The sequence below is a fragment of the Symphalangus syndactylus genome, chromosome 9 (assembly GCF_028878055.3).
Source record: "Symphalangus syndactylus isolate Jambi chromosome 9, NHGRI_mSymSyn1-v2.1_pri, whole genome shotgun sequence".
Classification (NCBI taxonomy): Eukaryota; Metazoa; Chordata; class Mammalia; order Primates; family Hylobatidae; genus Symphalangus; species Symphalangus syndactylus.
Window position 1 is genome coordinate 58846625 of NC_072431.2, and position 19713 is coordinate 58866337.

Genomic DNA, 19713 nt, shown 5'->3' on the forward strand with positions numbered 1-19713 from the left:
AAATTTCCACCGACCTGCCGGGCACGGTGGCTCACGCCTGTAATCTCAACACTTTAGGAGGACAAGGCGGGCAGATCATGAGGTCGGGAGTTTGAGACCAGCTTGGCCAACATGGCAAAACCCTATCTCTACAAAATACAAAAAATTAGCTGGGCATGGTGGCACGTGCCTGTGATCCCAGCTACTTGGAAGATTGAGGCAAGAGAATTGCTTGAACCCGGGAGGTGGACGTTGCAGTGAACTGAGATTACGCCACTGCACTCCAGCCTAGGTAACAGGGCGAAACTTCATCTCGGAAAAAAAAAAAATTTCCACTCACCTAGTGGTGACCTTATGCTGATGTTTTTTGATGTTCCTGCCTTAAAGCCCAGGAATGGGTGTGACAGCAACATGTACACATTCCAGAAATTTCAGAGTAATGAGGGGGAAACCTGAAAAGATTAGAACTAGAGGGGAAATTTTAAAGATGTGCACTATTTATTTCACTGCCCATGTAGATCTGAAGTTATTTTGCTTGCTAGTAACATCAAATGTAGCCTTGTATTTGGGTCGTAAAGCTGTCATGGTTGGTCTACTTACAGATACGAAAATCTAAAAAAATGAAGAACACTTTCCCCCCATTTAGATGGGTGGCTAGGTGAAGCAAAAAGTCTTATAGCGGCTGGGTGCCGTGGCTCATGCCTATAGTGCCAGCACTTTAGGGTGTTGAGGCAGGTGGATCACTTGAGGCCAGGAGTTTGAGACTGGCTTGGGCAACATAGAGAGACCCCTGTCTCTGCAAAAAATAAAAAATAATAATTAGCCAGGCGTGGTGGCACATGCCTGTGGTCCCAGCTACTCAGGAGGCTGAGGTGGGAGAATCGCTTGAGCCCAGCATTTCAAGGCTGCAGTAAGCTATGATCACACCACTTCACTCCACCTCGGGCAACAGGGCGAGACACCCTGTCTCTAAAAACAAAAACAAAAATCTATCTGCAATTGAACTCATTACTTCCCCAACCAGCCCTCATGTTTTAGACTGTCCATCTCAGGCAGTGGCATCACATTCAGTCTCCCAAGGCAGAAATCTTTTTTTTTTTTTTTTTTTTTTGAGATGGAGTCTTGCTCTGTCACCCAGGCTGGAATACAGTGGCGCAATCTTGGCTCACTGCAACCTCCGCCTCCCGGGTTCAAGTGATTCTCCTGCCTCAGCCTCCCGAGTAGCTGGGATTAGATGCGCGTGCCACCATGCCTGGCTAATTTTTGTATTTTTAGTAGAGACGGGGTTTCGTCACGTTGTACAGGCTGGTCTGGAACTTATGACCTCAGATAATCCTTCCGCCTTGGCCTCCCAAAGTGCTGGGATTACAGGTGTGAGCCACTGTGCCCGGCCTTAAGGCAGAAATCTCTATGTGGAAGTACATGGTTTATTTCTCTCTCACACACACCCATTATTAATTAAGATGTCAGTTTACCTCTTTCAAAACAGACCCAGGCTGAGCATGGTTGCTCACACCTGTAATCCCAGCACTTAGGGAGGCCAAGAGGGGCAAATCACTTGAGTTCAGGAGTTTGAGACCAGCCTGGTCAACATGGCAAAACCTCATCTCTACTAAAAACACAAAAATTAGCCGGGCGTGGTAGTGGGCGCCTTTAGTCCCAGCTACTTGGGGAGGCTGAGGCAGGAGAATCACTTGAACCTAGGAGGTGGAGATTGCAGTGAGCCAAGATCACGCTACTGCACTCCAGCTCAGGTGACAGAGGGAGACTCCGTCTCAAAGAAAAAACAAAAACAAACAAAAAAACAAAACCCAGACCCAAAGAACAGTGGTTTAACCTAAATGGGGGTTACATCTTGCTCATATAAGGGTCCAGACATTAGCAATCCATAACAGATACGGAGGCTGCAGTTCATCAGGAGCCAGGCTCTTTCTAGCTGGTTGTTCTGCCATTCCTAGGTCCTGCTTTTGTTCCACAAAGTCTGAGGGGCTTTACCATCAGGTCCGCTTTGTACTCAGCAGGATGATGATTGCCTGGGATACAACAGACATGACAATAAACCCTCAAAATACCTAAGAGGTAGTGGTTTTATTAGGTTGAACCATATGAAATTGCCATGTTGGGGTCAAATATAATAGAATATTGGCAATTTTATGTATTTAACCCAATGGTATCTCTACAGATAAAAGCTCTGACACACAGAGAGGTCAAGTAACCTGCCCAAAGTCACACAGCAAGTGAATGGCAGAGAGGGGCTTCAAATTCAGAGCCTCCCTGGAAGCTGGGCCCAAGGAATATTCTTCAGTAGATAAGGCTTGGTTCCTGTCCCCCACGCACTTATAACCTAGTTGCAGGGCAACATATGAACACTGGAACCATAATCACAGTTCAAAAGAGAAACAACAGTTTGATACAGCTACATAAGAAACTCATGAGGCCTGGTGTGGCGGCTCACGCCTGCAATCCCAACACTTTGAGAGGCCGAGGCAGGCGAATCACTTGAGGCCAGGAGTTAGAGACCAGCCTGGGCAGCATGGCAAAACCCTGTCTCTACTAAAAATACAAAAATTAGGCCAGGTGCGGTGGCTCACGCCTATAATCCCAGCACTTTGGGAGGCCGAGGTGGGCGGATCATGAGATCAGGAGATCGAGACCATCCTGGCTAGCACGTGAAACCCTGTCTCTACCAAAAATACAAAGAAAAAAAAAAAAATTAGCCGGGCGTGGTGGCAGGTGCCTGTAGTCCCAGCTACTCGGGAGGATGAGGCAGGAAAATGGCATGAACCCGGGAAGTGGAGCTTGCAGTGAGCCGAGATCGCACCACTGCACCCCAGCCTGGGCAACAGAGCAGGAATCCATCTCAAAAAAAAAAAAACAAAAACAAAAATTAGCCAGGTGTGGTGGCACATACCTATATATATATATATATTTTTTTTTTTTTTTCTTTTTTTTTTGAGATGGAGGAGTCTTGCTGTGTCACTCAGGCTGGAGTGCAGTGGCGCCATCTCTGCTCACTGCAAGCTCAGCCTCCCAGGTTCACACCGTTCTCCTGCCTCAGCCTCCCAAGTAGCTGGGACTACAGGCGCCTGCCACCACGCCCGGCTAATTTTTTTTGTATTTTTAGTAGTGACGGGGTTTCACCACCTTAGTCAGGATGGTCTTGATCTCCTGACCTCGTGATCTACCCGCCTCGGCCTCCCAAAGTGCTAGGATTACAGGCGTGAGCCACTGCGCCCGGCCTAATATATATATATATATTAAAAAGGAGGTCACTGCCAATCCAATTAGCTGGTAGAACAAGACCTTTTTTTTTTGGAGATAGGGTCTCACTCTGTCAACCAGGCTGGAGTGCAGTGGCATGATCAAGGCTCACTGAAACTTTTGCCTCCTGGGCTCAAGCAATCCTTCACCAGTCTTCTGAGAAGCTGGGACTACAGGCACACACCACCATGCCTGGCTAATATTTTTTGTACTTTGTAGAGTCGAGGTTTCACCATGTTGCCCAGGCTGGTCTTGAACTCCTGAGCTAAAGTGATCTGCCCGCCTCCACCTCCCAAAGTGCTGGGATTATAGGTTTGAGCACTCGTGTCCAGCCAGTGTTACAACTTTTATTGAAGCTTCAGTGCACAGCCGCAGCAAAGGTACTGCTCCTTGCAGAGCAGGGATAACCCATAGGCACTGTGTCCAGAATAGCAGCTGAGATGCAGGGCTAAACTCATTTATGCCCATTTTTAATTATATGCAAATTAAGGGGTGGCTTATGTAGAAATGTCTAGGATGAGGGTGGTAACTTCCAGGTCGGTAGGTGGTTGCCATGGAAAGGGGAGATAACTTCTGGGTGTTGTCATGGCAATGGTAAACTGACATGGCACTCTGGAAGGGATGTCTTTATGGAAAGCTGCTTCTGTCCCAACCCATTTTTAGCTAGTCTTCAATTTGGTCTGGTGTCCATGCCCTGCCTCTGGAGTTGAGTCTTGCCTTCTACTTCAACAATCATTTTTTTCTTTTCTTTTCTTTTCTTTTCCTTTCCTTTTCTTTCTTTCTTTCTTTCTTTCTTTTTTTTTTTTTTTTTTGGTAAGACAGGATCTCACTCTGTTGCCTAAGCTGGAGTGCGGTGGTGTGATCCTGGCTCACTGCAACCTCAGCCTCCTGGGTTCAGGAGATCCTCCCACCTCAGCCTCCCGAGTAGCTGGGACTACATCGTGCACCACCACACCTGGCTAATTTTTGTACTTTTGATAGAGACAGGTTTTACCATGTTGTCCAGGCTGGGATAATTCTTTAATTCTGTGCTATTTAACAAAAGCGTGAGGTGCTCTCTATGTAGACTTGGGTCTTCGTCACGCTTGGTGGTGTGTGCATGAGTGAGCGTACATACTTCCATAGCCCACAGATTTCTTTCTTTTTTCTTTTTTTGCGATGGAGTTTCGCTGTGTTGCCCAAGCTGGAGTGTAGTGGCCCGATCTCAGCCCACTGCAACCTCCGCCTCCCAGGTTCAAGCAATTATCCTGCCTCAGCCTCTGGAGTAGCTGGGATTACAGGCATGCGCCACTACGCCTAATTTTTGTATTTGGGGTAGAGACGGGGTTTCTCCATGTTAGCGAAGCTGGTCTCGAACTCCTGACCTCAGGTGATCCGCCCACCTCAGCCTCCCAAAGTACTGGGATTACAGGCGTGAGCCACTGTGCCCAGCCACCTGTGGATTTCTTTATGTCTCTCCACCTTTCTCACTTTGAGTTTATGAGGCTGGGTTACATCTTTCTGTGTTTTCCTGGGTCTTGGCATTTGTTTCTATCTCTTCCCCTCTCTTTCCTTCCGTCCTTTGTTTCTCCTTCACACTCTCTCTCGACATCTATCTCTTCCTGTATCTTTGCTCTATAATTGCCCCATATAAATCCTAAGGATATATTTTATTATTCATTGCATATATTAAATAGTTTGATGTGCCCTGCCCCTTAATTTAAAATGCAAAGAGCTGGCTGGGCGCGGTGGCTCACGCCTATAATCCCAGCACTTTGGGAGGCTGAGGCAGGCAGATCACCTGAGGTCAGGAGTTCAAGACCAGCCTGGCTAACATGGTGAAAACTCGTTTCTACTAAAAATACAAAAAATTAGCCAGGTGTGGTGGTGTGCACCTGTAATCCCGGCTACAGGGGCCTGAGGCAGGAGAATCGCTTGAACCTGGGAGGCGGAGTTTGCAGTGAGCCGAGATCGGGCCATTGCACTCCAGCTTGGGCAATAAGAGCCAAACTCCATCTCAAAATAATAATAATAATAGGCAGGGCGCGGTGGCTCACACCTGTAATCCCAGCACTTTGGGAGGGCGAATCACCTGAGGTGAAGGTAGGTGAATCACCTGAGGTCAGGAGTTTGAGACTAGCCTGACCAACATGGTCCCAGCTACTCGGGAGGCTAAGGCAGGAGAATTGCTTGAAGCCAGGAGGTGGAGGTTGTGGTGAGCTGAGATCATGCCCCTGCACTCCAGCCTGGGCAACAAGAGGGAAACTCCGTCTCAAAATAATAATAATAATAATAATAATAATAATAATAATAATAATAATAAAATAAAATACAAACAACAACATGTTCCATCACTCCACCTAAATCTCCTATTTTATCGCTGCTTCTCCCTGACCTTTTATTAGTTTGTTTTTATTTTTGTCAAGTTATACCCATACATAATTTTAAGAGTCAAATTGGAGCCGGGCGTGGTGGCTCACGCTTGTAATCCCAGCACTTTGGGAGGCCGAGGTGGGCGGATCACGAGGTCAGGAGATCGAGACCACAGTGAAACCCCGTCTCTACTAAAAATACAAAAAATTAGCCAGGCATGGTGGCGGGCGCCTGTAGTCCCAGCTACTCGGAGAGGCTGAGGCAGGAGAATGGCGTGAATCCGGGAGGCGGAGCTTGCAGTGAGCCGAGACTGCGCCACTGCACTCCAGCCTGGGTGACAGAGCAAGACTCCGTCTCAAAAAAAAAAAAAAAAAAAAAAAGAGTCAAATTGTACTAAAAGGTTAACAATGGTGAAAAGCAATCCCTGCTCCTCCTACTCTTGACCTGCTTCTTGGATTCAACCAACTTCTTCAGCTGTTTCTTCCAGTATATGCCTCCTGGTTTCTTTCTTTTCTGTTTTTTTTTTTTTTTTTTTTTTTTGGAGACAGAGTCTTGCTCTGTCACCTAGGCTGGGGTGCAGTGGCATGATCTCGGCTCACTGCAACTTCTGCCTCCTGGGTTCAAGCGATTCTCATCCTCAGCCTCCCGAGTAGCTGGGACTACAGGCGCGTGCCACCACGCACGGCTAATTTTTGTATTTTCTGTAGAGATGGAGTTTTACTATGTTGGCCAGGCTACCCTCGAACTCCTGACCGCAGGCGATCCTCCTGCCTCGGTCTCCCAAAATGCTGAGATTACAGGCATGAGCCCAGCTCCGGTTTCTAAATAACTTGCTTGTACAGCTATTCCTTGATTTTTCTATTTTAGATATGATCTATGATTTCTTAAAACAGGAAATGAGGATTTAACTTTTACACCCCCACACAAAACTCTTTCCCTTCTCCTATCCTCTCAATACAATTATATCATAAAATTTAGAATTCAGTGTTTATAATATATATATTTTTTGAGATAGGGTCTCAGTCTTACTCTGTCTCCTAGGCTGGAGTGCAGTGGTGTAGTCATAGCTCACTGCAGCCTCCAATTCCTGGACTGAAGCCATCCTCCTGCCTCGGCCTCCAAAGTAGCTGAGATTAGAGGCATGTGCCAGTGTGGGCAGCTAATTTTTAAAATTTTTTTGTAGAGACAGGGGTCTCGTATGTTGTCCAAACTTGTCTTGAACTCCTGGTCTCATGCCTCAGCCTCCCAAAGTGCTGGGATTACAGGCATGAGCCACCACTCCAAGCCCCTAAGTGTCCGTTCTTTGCATTCCCTTGGCACTCCGTGTACACCTGCCACTGTTACATCAGTTGTTGTTTGCTGCATAACAAACTACCTCAGAGCGTAGTGGCTTAAAACAATTTTCATGTATTCTCTCGCAGTTCTGTGGATCAGGAATTCAGGGCATGACGGGATTGGCTTGGCTCTGCTCCACGACGTGTGGGGCCTCAGCTGGAAGACTGGAAGACTGGAGGGCTGACGTTACCTGCAGGCTTCATGGAGGCTGGAGGCTTGGTTTCCCAGATGGCTCACTCACACGGCAGGCAAGTTGGTGCCGGTTATTGGCAGCCGGCCTCAGTTCCTCCTGAGCGGCTCTATAGGTTGTGTGGATGTCCTCATGAAGCGGCAGCTGGCTTGCCCCCAGAGTGGGGGCTCTGAGAGAGAGCAAGGCAGAAGCACAATGTCTTTTATGACCTAGCCCCAGAAATCACACACTGTCATTTCTATCACATTCAGTTTATTAAAAGCAAGTCCAGCCGGGTGTGGTGGCTCATGCCTGTAATCCCAGCATTTTGGGAGGCTGAGGCAGGCGGATCACTTGAGGTTAGCAGTTTGAGACCAGCCTGACCAACATAGAAAAACCCCATCTCTACTAAAAATACAAAATTAGCCAGGCAGCAGGGAATGGTGGCTCACACCTGTAATCCCAACACTTTGGGAGGCCAAGGCAGGTGGATCACAAGGTCAGGAGTTCAAGACCAGCCTGGCCAAAATGGTGAAACCCTGTCTCTATTAAAAATACAGAAATTAGCTGGGTGTGGTGGTGGGCGCCTGTAATCCCAGCTACTCTGGAGGCTGAGGCAGGAGAATCGCTAGAACCCGGGAGGCAGAGGTTGCAGTGAGCTGAGATCACTCTACCGCCCTCTGGCCTGGGCAACAGTGTGAGACTCCATCTCAAAAAAAAAAAAAAATTAGCCAGGCGTAGTGGAGCATGCCTGTAATCCCAGCTACTCTAGAGGCTAAGGCAGGAGAATCGCTTGAACCCGGGAGGTGGAGGTTGCGGTGAGCCAAGATCACGCCACTGCACTCCAGCCTGGGCAACAGAGCGAGACTCTGTCTCCAAAAAAAAAAAAAAAAAAAAATTATTTTCACTTTTTCTGGCCAGGAAACTTGCTAGATGCTATAGGTCCAGAAATTTAAAACAGCCCTGCTCTTGAGAAAATAGCAGGTTGGGCCATGTGTGGTGGCTCATGCCTGAAATTCTAGTGCTTTGGGAGGCCAAGGTGGGAAGATTGCTTGAGGCCAAGAGTTTGAGATCAGCCTGGGTAACAGAGTGAGACTCTGTGTCTACCAAAAATAAAAAAAAATTAGCCAGGCATGGTGGTGCAAACTTGTAGTCTCAGCTATTTGGGAGGCTGAGATGGGAGGATCACTTGAGCCCAGGAGTTGGAGGCTGCAGTGAACTATGATCATACCACTGCACTCCAGCCTGGGTGACAGAATAAGACCCTGTCTCTAAAAGCAAAAAAAAAAAAAAAAAAAAAAAAAAAGAAAGAAAGAAAGAAAAAAGAAAGAAAGAGAAGAATGAAAAGAAATGAATGTAGAAAGGGATCCTTTAAGATGAAATCGATTCCTCCTCATGGAGTTCTAAGCCCTCAGAAGTGGAAGTCAACTGGAGTGTGCAATTTTCTATCTTTCAACTAACCCAACAGTTTCTACCTCACCCTCCTGCCTTCCTAGGACTCTGTGCACACACCCACCAGAGTGTTATCACATTGCAAGACAGAACCCAATTGTCTCCTTTATCTCCTCTACCAGACTTTGTGCTCCACCAGTTGAAGAGTAGGATGAAAAAAAAAAAAAAAGGTTACATGAAGATGATGGAATTATAATCAGGCCTTGAAGAATGGAGACAATTCCAGCCGTTGTTGTAGATGTGGAGGCTGAAGGACATTCCAATTTGAAGGAACAGAGTAAGTAAAGGAGGGGTGGGGCCAGATCAAAGAAGACATGCAGGCCAGGCGCAGTGGCTCCTGTCTGTAATCCCAGCACTTTGGGAGGCCGAGGCAGGTGGATCACTTGAGGTTAGCAGTTTGAGACCAGCCTGACCAACATGGAGAAACCCTGTCTCTACTAAAAATACAAAAATTAGCCGGGCGCGGTGGCTCACGCCTGTAATCCCAGCACTTTGGGAGGCCGAGGCGTGTGGATCACGAAGTCAGGAAATCGAGACCCTCCTGGCCAAAATGGCGAAACCCTGTCTCTACTAAAAATACAAAAATTAGCTGGGCGTGGTGGCAGGCGCCTGTAATCCAGCTACTAAGGAGGCTGAGGCAGGAGAATCGCTTGAACCAGGGAGTTGCAGGTTTCAGTGAGCCGAGATTGCGCCACTGCACTCCAGCCTGAGACAGAGCGAGACTTTGTCTCAAAAAATAAATAAATAAATAAATAGATAGATAAAAAAATAAATGGGTTCTTGATTTGAGATCTTTTTTCTTTTTCAATGTAGGCTTTACAACTATAAATATCCTTCAAAATATTGCTTTAGCTAAATCCTTTAAGTTTTTGATATATCATTCAGTTTCATTTATCTCCAAGTAGTTTCTAATTTCTCTTGTGATTTCTTTTTCTTTTTCTTTTTCTTTTTTTTTTCTGGAGATGGAGTCTCACTCTGTTGCCCACCCAGGCTGGAGTGCAGTGGCGCGATCTCTGCTCACTGCAACGTCCGCCTCCTGGGTTAAAGCGATTCTCCTGTTTCACCCTCCCAGGTAGCTGGGGTTACAGGCATGCACCACCACGCCCACCTAATTTTGTATATTTAGTAGAGACGGGGTTTCACCATGTTAGCCAGGCTGATTTCAAAATACGGACCTCAGGTGATCCACCCACATCAGTCTCCCAAAGTGCTGGGATTACAGGCGTGAGCCACTGTGTCCGGCTGTGATTTCTTCTTTGACCTATGAATTATTTAGGACTGCGTTTAATTTCCACGTAGTTTTAAATTTCTCAAATTTCTATTATTGATTTCTTTTATTTTTTATTTTGTTTTATTTTGAGACAGAGTCTCGCTCTGTCACCCAGGCTGGAGTGCCGTGGCACAATCTCAGTTCACTGAGATTCACTGCAACCTCTGCCTCCCAGGTTCAAGCGATTCTTGTGCCTCAGCCTCCCAAGTAGCTGGGATTACAGGCGTATGCCACCTTGCCTGGCTAACTTTTTGTATTTTTAGCAGAGACGAGGTTTTGTCACGTTGGCCAGGCTAGCCTTGAACCCCTGGCCTCAAGCGATCCTCCCCCCTCGGTCTCCCAAAATTTTGTGATTACAGGTGTGAGCCACTGTGCCTGGGCTCTATTATTGATTTCTAATTTCTTTTTTTTTTTTTTGAGGCAGAGTCTCGCTGTCACCCAGGCTGGAGTGCAGTGGCGCGATCTCGGCTCACTGTAGGCTCCGCCCCCTGGGGTTCACGCCATTCTCCTGCCTCAGCCTCCCGAGTAGCTGGGACTACAGGCGCCCGCCACCTCGCCCAGCTAATTTTTTGTATTTTTAGTAGAGACGGGGTTTCACTGTGTTAGCCAGGATGGTCTCGATCTCCTGACCTCGTGATCCGCCCGCCTCGGCCTCCCAAAGTGCTGGGATTTCTAATTTGGTTTTATTATGGTTAGAGAACATACTGTGTATAATTTCAATCTTTTTAAATATATTGAGACTTATTTTATGGCCTAACATATAGTTTATTCTGGAGAGTGTCCTTGTGGACTTGGGAAGAGTATAGATTATGCAGTCGGCGGGTTGAATATTTTATAGATATCTGTTAGGTCTGGTCAGTTTATACTGTTGTTCAAGTCTTCTATTTCCTTGTTGATCTTCTGCCTAATGGCTTCTTCATTATTGAAATGGGGTATGGAAGTCTCCTATTATTATTACTGACTTGGGCTCTGACATTCAGAGTCTAAAAATGATTAGCCAGCCTAATGAAATCCCCACTGCTTAGGAGGGTAACAGTGAGAGAGAGAAAAGGATGCCATACAGGAGGCTATGTGGGCCATGAAAGATGGAAGAGACAGTGGCCATTTCCCAGCCAACCTCAAATTCTTAGATTTTCAGTTCCAGCCCACATATATCCTTATGGTATTCCAAGCCCTTTTTTTCCCCTAAAATTTGCAGTTAGCTCTTGTATCTTGCAAATGAAATACCAAACTACTCTAACAAGCACAGAATTCTATTCCAGGAGCAGGGTTGCAAGCAACAGAATCTCCAAAGAGGCATGGAATCTTCACAGTAACACAGTGGAGAGGGAGTCAGAGATGATCCCCATGTCCCTGAATGGGAGGTTAGAAGTCCATGGATTGATAAAACAGTTCATAAAGTCTTAGTATTCAGATACTATGTCCTTTGAAAGTAAAGTTTTGGGCTGGGTGCAGTGGCTCATGCCTGTAATCCCAGCACTTTGGGAGGCCGAGGTGGGCAGATCACGAGGTCAAGAGATCAAGACTATCCTGACCAACATGGTGAAATCCCATCTCTACTAAAAATACAAAAATTAGCTGTGTGTGGTGGTGCGTGCCTGTAGTCCCAGCTACTCTGGAGGCTGAGGCAGGAGAATTGCTGGAACCTGGGAGGTTGCAGTGAGCCGAGATCGTGCCACTGTACTCCAGCCTAGAGACAGCAAGACTCCGTCTGAAAAAAAAAAAAAAAAAAAAAAAAAGGTAAAGCTTCGGTGGATTTTATTGCTGCGCCTCTAGAGCACATTAGAACCACCTGGAGAACTTTAAAAAGCATGGATGTCCAGGTTGTATCCCCAGAGGTTCTGATTTAATTGTTCTGGGGCAGGGCCAGGGCAGCAGGATTTTTCAGATCTCCCTGGTTGACCCTAACCTACATCAAAGTCGAGAAGCACTGCTGCAGAGACATTCTAAAGAAATGAGGATAAAGATGGAGTTACATGGGCATTTTTCAAAACATTATGTGACTTGCCTTAAGAAGGGACATATTTTTTTATCACAGTGAGCTAAAGAGTTGAAAAATAAGAAAAAAGGACAGGCGTGATGGCTGAGGCCTGTAATCCCAGTACTTAGGGAGGCTGAGTGGTGAGGATTGCTTGAGGCCAGGAGCTTGAGATCAGGCTGGGCAACATAGTGAGATCTATAACTACAGTTTTTTTTCTTTTTAATTAGCTGGGCCTAGTGGCACTCACCTGTGGTCCCAGCTACTCAAGAGGCTAAGGTGGGAGGGTCACTTGAGCCTGGGAGATCAAGGCTGCAGTGAGCCGTGATTACGCCACTGCACTCCAGCCTGGGTGACAGAGTAAGACCTTGTCAAAAAAAAAAAAAAAAAAAAGGGAGAAAAAGAGACAGAGAAGAAGGAAGGAAGGAAGGAAGGACGGAAGGAAGGAAATGAAAAAAAAAAGGAGGAACTAAGATGACTGGGTAGAATCAGAAAACAACATTCAGCTGGGCACAGTGGCTCACGCCTGTAATCCCAGCACTTTGGGAGGCCTAGGCAGGTATATCACCTGAGGTCAGGGGTTTGAGACCAGAATGGCCAACATGGTGAAACCCCATCTCTACTAAAAATACAAAAATTAGCTGGGCATGGTGGCGTGCGCCTGTAATCCCAGCTGCCTGGGAGGCTGAGGCAGGAGAATCACTTGAACCTGGGAGGCAGAGGTTGCAGTGAGCCGAGGTGGCACCACTGCACTCCAGCCTGGGCAACAGAGCAAGACTCCATCTCAAAAAAAAAAAAAAAGAAAGAAAACAACATTCAAGGCCATTCTGTATACCAGCAAAAAGAAACACATCTTTGTTGTTGTTTTGACTTTTTTTTTTTTTTGAGACAGAGTCTCGCTCTGTCACCCAGGCTGGAGTGCAGTGGCGCAATCTCGGCTCACTGTAAGCTCCGCCTCCCGGGTTCACGCCACTCTCCTGCCTCAGCCTCTCCGAGTAGCTGGGACTACAGGCGCCCGCCACCATGCCTGGCTAATTTTTTTGTATTTTTAGTAGAGACGGGGTTTCACTGTGGTCTCGATCTCCTGACCTCGTGATCCGCCCGCCTCGGCCTCCCAAAGTGCTGGGATTACAAGCGTGAGCCACTGTGCCCGGCTGCGACTTTTTTTTTTTTCAACACAGTCTAACTTGTTCACCCAGGCTGGAGTTCAGTGGCACCATCACAGCTCACTGCAGCCTCTACCTCCTGGGCTCAAGGGATCCTTCCACCTCACCCTCCAAAGTAGCAGGGACTACAGGCACACGTCACCATGCCTGGCTAATTTTTTATTTCTTTGTAGAGTCTAGATCTTGTTATGTTGCCTAGGCTGGTCTTGAACTGCTGGCCTCTGGCGATCCTCCCACTTTGGCATCTAAAAGTGCTGGATGCTTTGGGACACGAGCCACTGTACCTTACCAAAAAACACATTTACTACTATCAGCCAGTGATTGGAAAAGACTAAAAATTAGATCGCTAAAGTGAATATTGACTACATTCTATTTATGTTGAGTGGTGGGTTTACCAGTGTTTATTTATTTATTTATTGAGACAGAGTCTCACCTTGTCACCCAGGCTGGAGTGCAGTGGCACGATCTCAGCTCACTGCAACCTTCGCCTCCCAGGTTCAAGCGATTCTCCTGCCTCAGACTCCTGAGTAGCTGGGATTACAGACTTGTGCCACCACACCTGGCTAATTTTTGTATTTTCAGTAGAGACATGGTTTCACCATGTTGGCCAGGCTGGTCTCGAACTCCTAACCTCAAGTGATCTGCCCACCTCAGCCTCCCAAAGTGCTGGGATTACTGGCGTGAGACACTGCGTCCAGCCCAGTGTTCATTTATTTTTATGCATCATAATCAACAGGTATAATATAGAGTATTTAAATATTTTAAAATATATTATAAAATTTACCTGCCAAATATCTTATAATAAAAAAAGATACTGTAGGCCGGGCGCAGTGGCTCATGCCTGTAATCCCAGCACTTTGGGAGGCTGAGGTGGGCGGATCAAGAGGTCAGGAAATCGAGACCGTCCTGGCTAACATGGTGAAACCCCGTCTCTACTAAAAATACAAAAAATTAGCCAGGCGTGGTGGCAGGCTCCTGTAGTCCCAGCTACTTGGGAGGCTGAGGCAAGAGAATGGCGTTAACCCAGGAGGCAGAGGTTGCGGTGAGCCAAGATGGCGCCACTGCACTCCAACCTGGGCGACAGCGCAAGACTCTGTCTCAAAAAAAAAGATACTGTAAATTGACAAATCACAGCATTTACTAAGTTCACAACTGTGCTGGCTTTCTGTAGTTAACATTAATATTTTGATTATCAAAGACTGAAATCCTGGAGGTTGGAAGAGCAATATCTTGAGGGCATGGGGCTTCCCAGTCCCCTGGGCCCCTCCAAGTAATTTCTCCTGTATTCATGATTGCCAAGCAAATGTGATGAGTCACTTCCTAATGAGGAACATCTGATCACAGGAATTTGGAAATATCATGAAACCATGGATGGTGTGCAAAATCCAAGCAGGGAAAAGAGGAATTAGAGGCTAATTTTCTAGGGAGTTGTTACAGGAGCAACTATGTGGACTCGAATCCTGTGGGGTTGTAATCAAGGAGGACAGACCAAATCAAGGATAGAACATTCATTTCCTTCCTACCTCTTCCCTCCCTTCATTTCTCTTTGTCTCTCTCCCTCTCTCCACCCCATCCCCTCATTTCCCTTCTGCACATGGCCTGGTTCATCATACTTTTTTTTTTTTTTGAGACGGAATCTCGCCCTGTCACCCAGGCTAGAATGCAGTGGAATAATCTCAGCTCACTGCAACCTCTACCTCCTGGGTTCAAGAGATTATCCTGCCTCAGCCTACCGAGTAGCTGAGATTACAGGCGTGTGCCACCATGCCCGGCTAATTTTTATGTTTTTAGCAGAGACAGGGTTTTGCCATCTTGACCAGGCTGGTCTTGAACTCTTGACCTCAGGTGATCTGCCCACATTGGCCTCCCAAAGTGCTGCGATTATAGACATAAGCCACCATGCCCTGCCAATACTGGTTGTTGAAATACTGAAAAGCTTTCGTAGCAGTTGGTAAATTGCTGCGAACAGCCTCTTGAGCTCCCCACCCCATCCACTTGCCTCCAGGCCCCCAGACCTCCCTCTCCTTATTTTTATTTTTCATTTTTTGAGACGGAGTTTTGCTCCGTCATCCAAACTGAAGTGCAGTGGCGTGATCTTGGCGCACTGCAACCTCTGCGTCCTGGGTGCAAGAAATTCTCCTGCCTCAGCCTTCTGAGTAGCTGGGATTACAGGTGCACACCACCACACCTGGCTAGCTTTTTTAGTAGAGATGGGGTTTCACCATGTTGGCCAGGCTGGTCTTGAACTTCTGACCTCAAGTGATCAGCCCACCTCAGCCTCCCAAAGTGCTGTGATTACAAGCATGAGCCACCGTGCCCTGCCAGACCTCCCTCTCTTTCAGCAACTATAGAGTTAATCCCCAGCATAGCTGTTGATCTCCAGGAACAGGACTTAGTGCTAAAGTCAGTGTCTGTTCTCAGTGGCTGCCGGCCATGTGGTAACCAGCTGTGAAATATTTTGAATATCACCCCTGGCTGTGGCCACAAAAAGGCAAAAGCCAAGTAGGTGTGGTAAATTTGCTGCAAGAAATGGCCTAACACACTGAGTTGAAGTTTTGGCTTCTGTTTGAAGTAGTGGCAGGAACAGAGCAGATGGGCGGGCCTGGGTTCAGCTTGGTTTGTAAAGCAAGATAATTCCTTAGCTTAATGAACAAAGATCTAAGTCAAGCCAGCACACTACATAGTCACAGTGCCTCTAGCCTTAACCATCCCTGAGTAAGTTTCTCTCTTTTTTTCTTCGTAGAGATGGGATCTCACTCTGTTGCCCAGGCTGGTCTCCTCCTGCCTTGGCCTCCCAAAATGTTGGAATTACAAGTGTGAGCCACTGTGCCTGGCCCTGAATAAGTTTCTTGACACGGAGTTCCTGAAGAGGAGGATGGGAACCTTGGAGGCTGTTTCCCCAGGCTGGTTAGTACCAAAGATGGACAGGACTTGAAAAATAACGGAGGATTACCTTGGGCTTAATTACGCGGGTACTTGATATGCTGTCTTCAATTTAGAGAAAGGGTCTCACTCTGTTGCCCACAGTGGAGTACAGAGGCACAACCACAGCTCACTACAGCCTCAAACCCACTGGCACGGATGGGCACAGTGGCTCATGCCTGTAATCTCAGCACTTTGGGAGGCCAAAGTGGGTGGACCACCTGAGGTCAAGAGTTTGAGACCAGCCTGACCAACATGGTGAAACCCCGTCTCTACTTAAAAAAAAAATACAAAAATTAGGGCATGGTGGCGGGCACTTGTATTCCCAGCTACTCAGGAGGCTGAGGCAGGAGAATTGCTTGAACCCAGGAGGCAGAGGTTGCCGTGAGCTGAGATCACGCCATTGCACTCCAGCCTGGGCAACAGAGAGACTCTGTCTCAAAACAAATCAAAACAAACAAACAAACAAAAACAAACAAACAAACAAACAAATAAAAAACTGCAGGCACATGCCACTGCACCTGGCTAATTTTTTAAAAATTTTTTTTAATTTTTTTTTTAAAGAGATGGGGTCTCACTATGTGGCCCAGGCTGGTTTCCAACTCCTGGCACCAAGCAATTCTCCCTCCTTAGCCTCCCAAAGTGCTGGGATTATAGGCATGAACCATTGCACCTGGCTTCTGTTTCTCTTTACCTATCCCAGCTATTTATCTTCACCTGGAAGGGGTAGCACTATCCCTTCACAGGGACCTAGTCCACTTTACCTAGGGACCAGACATCTAGGTTTGCTTGAAACTGTTATTCAGGCACTGAAAGTTCTGCATCCTAGGAAGTCCCCAGGTCCCTGGCAAACTGGGATGGTTGATCACACTAACCGACTCCTCCGTAGGATGTCATCCTGATCGTCATTGACGATATCATGCTGATTTGCCTTGGACTTGAGGAAGTATCAAAGATCCTCCATCTCTTGTTGAGACATGGATGTAATGGGGTTGTGAGATATAACTAGCAGAAATGCAAGGACCTGCCACATCAGTAGAGTTCTTAGAAAATCATTAGTAATGAATAGTAAGTTGTAATGAATATTCATTAATAGTGAATAATAATTAGCAATGAATATTCCTTAGTAATATAAGATCTCCTTCAAAATGTGGGGGATGGGGGGCAGAGAATGAAGGACAAATTGCTGCATTTTATTTATTTTATTTGTTGAGACAGGGTCTTGCTCTGTCACCCAAGCTGGAGTGCAGTGGCATGATCATGGCCCACTGCTGCCTCAACCTCCAGGGCTCAAGTGATCCTCCCACCTCAGCCTCTGGAGTACCTGGGACCACAGGTACACACCACCACACCCAGCTAATTTTTATTTCTTTTTAAAAATTATTATTATTATTTTTGTTTGTTTGAGACAAAGTCTCGCTCTGTCATCCTGGCTGGAGTGCAGTGGCGCGATCTCAGCTCACTGCAAGCTCCACCTCCTGGGTTCACACCATTCTCCTGCCTCAGCCTCCCGAGTAGCTGCGACTACAGGTGCCTGCCACCACGGCCAGCTATTTTTTTTGTATTTTTAGTAGAGATGGGGTTTCACTGTGTTAGTCAGGATGGTCTCGATCTCCTGACCTCGTGATCCGCCTGCCTCAGCCTCCCAAAGTGCTGGGATTACAGGTGTGAGCCACTGTGCCTGGCCTTAAAAATTATTTATTAATTTATTAATTTTTTTCTTTCCAATCATTTGTCACAGTCATATTATTTTTAAATTATTTGTAGAGATGTGGGTCTCCCTACGTTGCCCATGCTGGTCTGGGACTCCGGAGCTCAAGTGATCCTGCCTTGGCCTCCCAAAGGGCTGGAATTACAGGAATGAGCCACTGCATCAGGCCAACTTGCTACATTTTATACTTTCTTTTTTTTTTTTTTTTTTTTTTGAGACGGAGTCTCGCTCTGTCGCCCAGGCTGGAGTGCAGTGGCAGGATCTCGGGTCACTGCAAGCTCCACCTTCCGGGTTCACGCCATTCTCCTGCCTCAGCCTCTCCGAGTAGCTGGGACTACAGGCGCCCGCCACCGCGCCCGGCTAATTTTTTGTATTTTTAGTAGAGACGGGGTTTCACCGTGGTCTCGATCTCCTGACCTCATGATCCGCCCGCCTGGGCCTCCCAAAGTGCTGGGATTACAAGCGTGAGCCACCGCGCCCGGCCTATACTTTCAACTAATAAGGAATTCTGGAAGCAGCATCTACCTCTATTTTAGCAGGGCTTTTTTCACTGCAAGAAACAAAAGAGTTCACTCAACAAAGCTCAGGTAAGAGAAAGAGATAGATAAGGGAGACCAGATCTCTTAGAACTAAGCCATAGTGGAATCAGAATTCATGTAGGTTGAAACCCAAGGAAGTTCTGAGTCCAGGAAAAACTCTAGGTGCTTCACAATAGGAATTGGCGAATGGGCCAGGCACGGTGGCTCACACCTGTAATCCCAACACTTTGGGAGGCTGAGGCGGGCAAATCACAAGTTCAGGAGATCGAGACCATCCTGGCTAACACGGTGAAACCCCGTCTCTACTAAAAATACAAAAAAATTAGCTGGGCGTGGTGGCACATGCCTATCGTCCCAACTACTAGGGAGGCTAAGGCAGGAGAATAGCTTGAACCTGGGAGGCAGAGGTTGCAGTGAGACGAGATCGTGCCACTGCTCTCCAGCCTGGGCGACAGAGCGAGACTCCATCTCAAAAAAAAAAAAAGGAATTGGTGAATGTTCCCTCTCCCTCCAAGTGTCAGTGTGATTTAGCCACTACCTACCACTTGTTAGTGTTTGTCTCCTTCTACCTGATTCCACATTTCTCACCTAAAAGGCTCAAGAAATAAAATCTGATTAATTTATCTTTTCATATTTATTTTTTTAAGATGGAGTTTCACTCTTGTTGCCCAGGCTAGAGTGCAATGGTGTGATCTCAGCTCACTGCAATCTCTGCCTCCCGGGTTCAAGCAATTGTCCTGCCTTATCCTCCTGAGTAGCTGAGATTACAGGCATGCGCCACCACCGCCTGGCTAATTTTGTATTTTTAGTAGAGACGGGGTTTCTCCATGTTAGTCAGGCTGGTCTTGAACTCCCAACCTCAGGTGATCTGCCCACCTCGGCCTCTCAAAGTGCTGGGTTTACAGGCATGAGTCACTGTGCCCAGCCTATCTTTTCATTTTTTTAAACTCATGTTTTAGGTTGGGGTTTGTTTTGTTTTGTTTGGAAACAGGGTCTCACTCTGTTGCCCAGGCTGCAGTAGTGCAGTGGCATGATCATGGCTCACTGCAGCCTTAAACTCCTGGGCTCAAACAATCCTCCCACCTCAGCCTCCCAAGTAGCTGGCTACCACACTGGCTAATTATTTTACTTTTTATTTTTTGTAGTGATGGAGTCTTGTTGTGTTACCCACCCTGGCGTCTAACTCATGGCCTCAAGCGATCTTCCTGCCTTGGCCTCCCAAACTGCTGGAAGTATAGGCATGAGCTACCATGCCCAGCCAAATTTGTGTCTTATTTTAAATAAAGTGGGACATGGTCGTAATTTAAAGAGTTAAATACTTCCAAAGGCATGTTAGAAAAAAGAGAAGACCCTTTTCAACTCTCCTCCATTTTCAGCTCCTCAGAAGTAAGCATTTTTTCAGTTCTTATAGCTGATCATTTTGTTATTTGGTTTATATTTATATGTCTAAATAATACAGTTATATCTTTAGCTCTTGATTTTTTTTTTTCAGTATTACCTAGTATCTATTGACTTACCGTGTGGACAATGAGGGTTAGCTCTCTTTCGCTTCCCGGTCACACACACACACACACACACA

The 19713-nt window shown here is 46.7% G+C and overlaps 1 long non-coding RNA gene across 1 annotated transcript; it reads left to right on the forward strand.

The window, feature by feature from the left end:
- Nucleotides 1-8677: 8677 nt before the first annotated feature.
- LOC129489662 (uncharacterized) lies at nt 8678-17781 on the forward strand. Its single transcript, XR_008660067.2, has 3 exons — nt 8678-8825; nt 15706-15869; nt 17652-17781. It is a non-coding gene; the product is annotated as an uncharacterized lncRNA (long non-coding RNA).
- The last annotated feature ends 1932 nt before the right edge of the window (nt 17782-19713 follow it).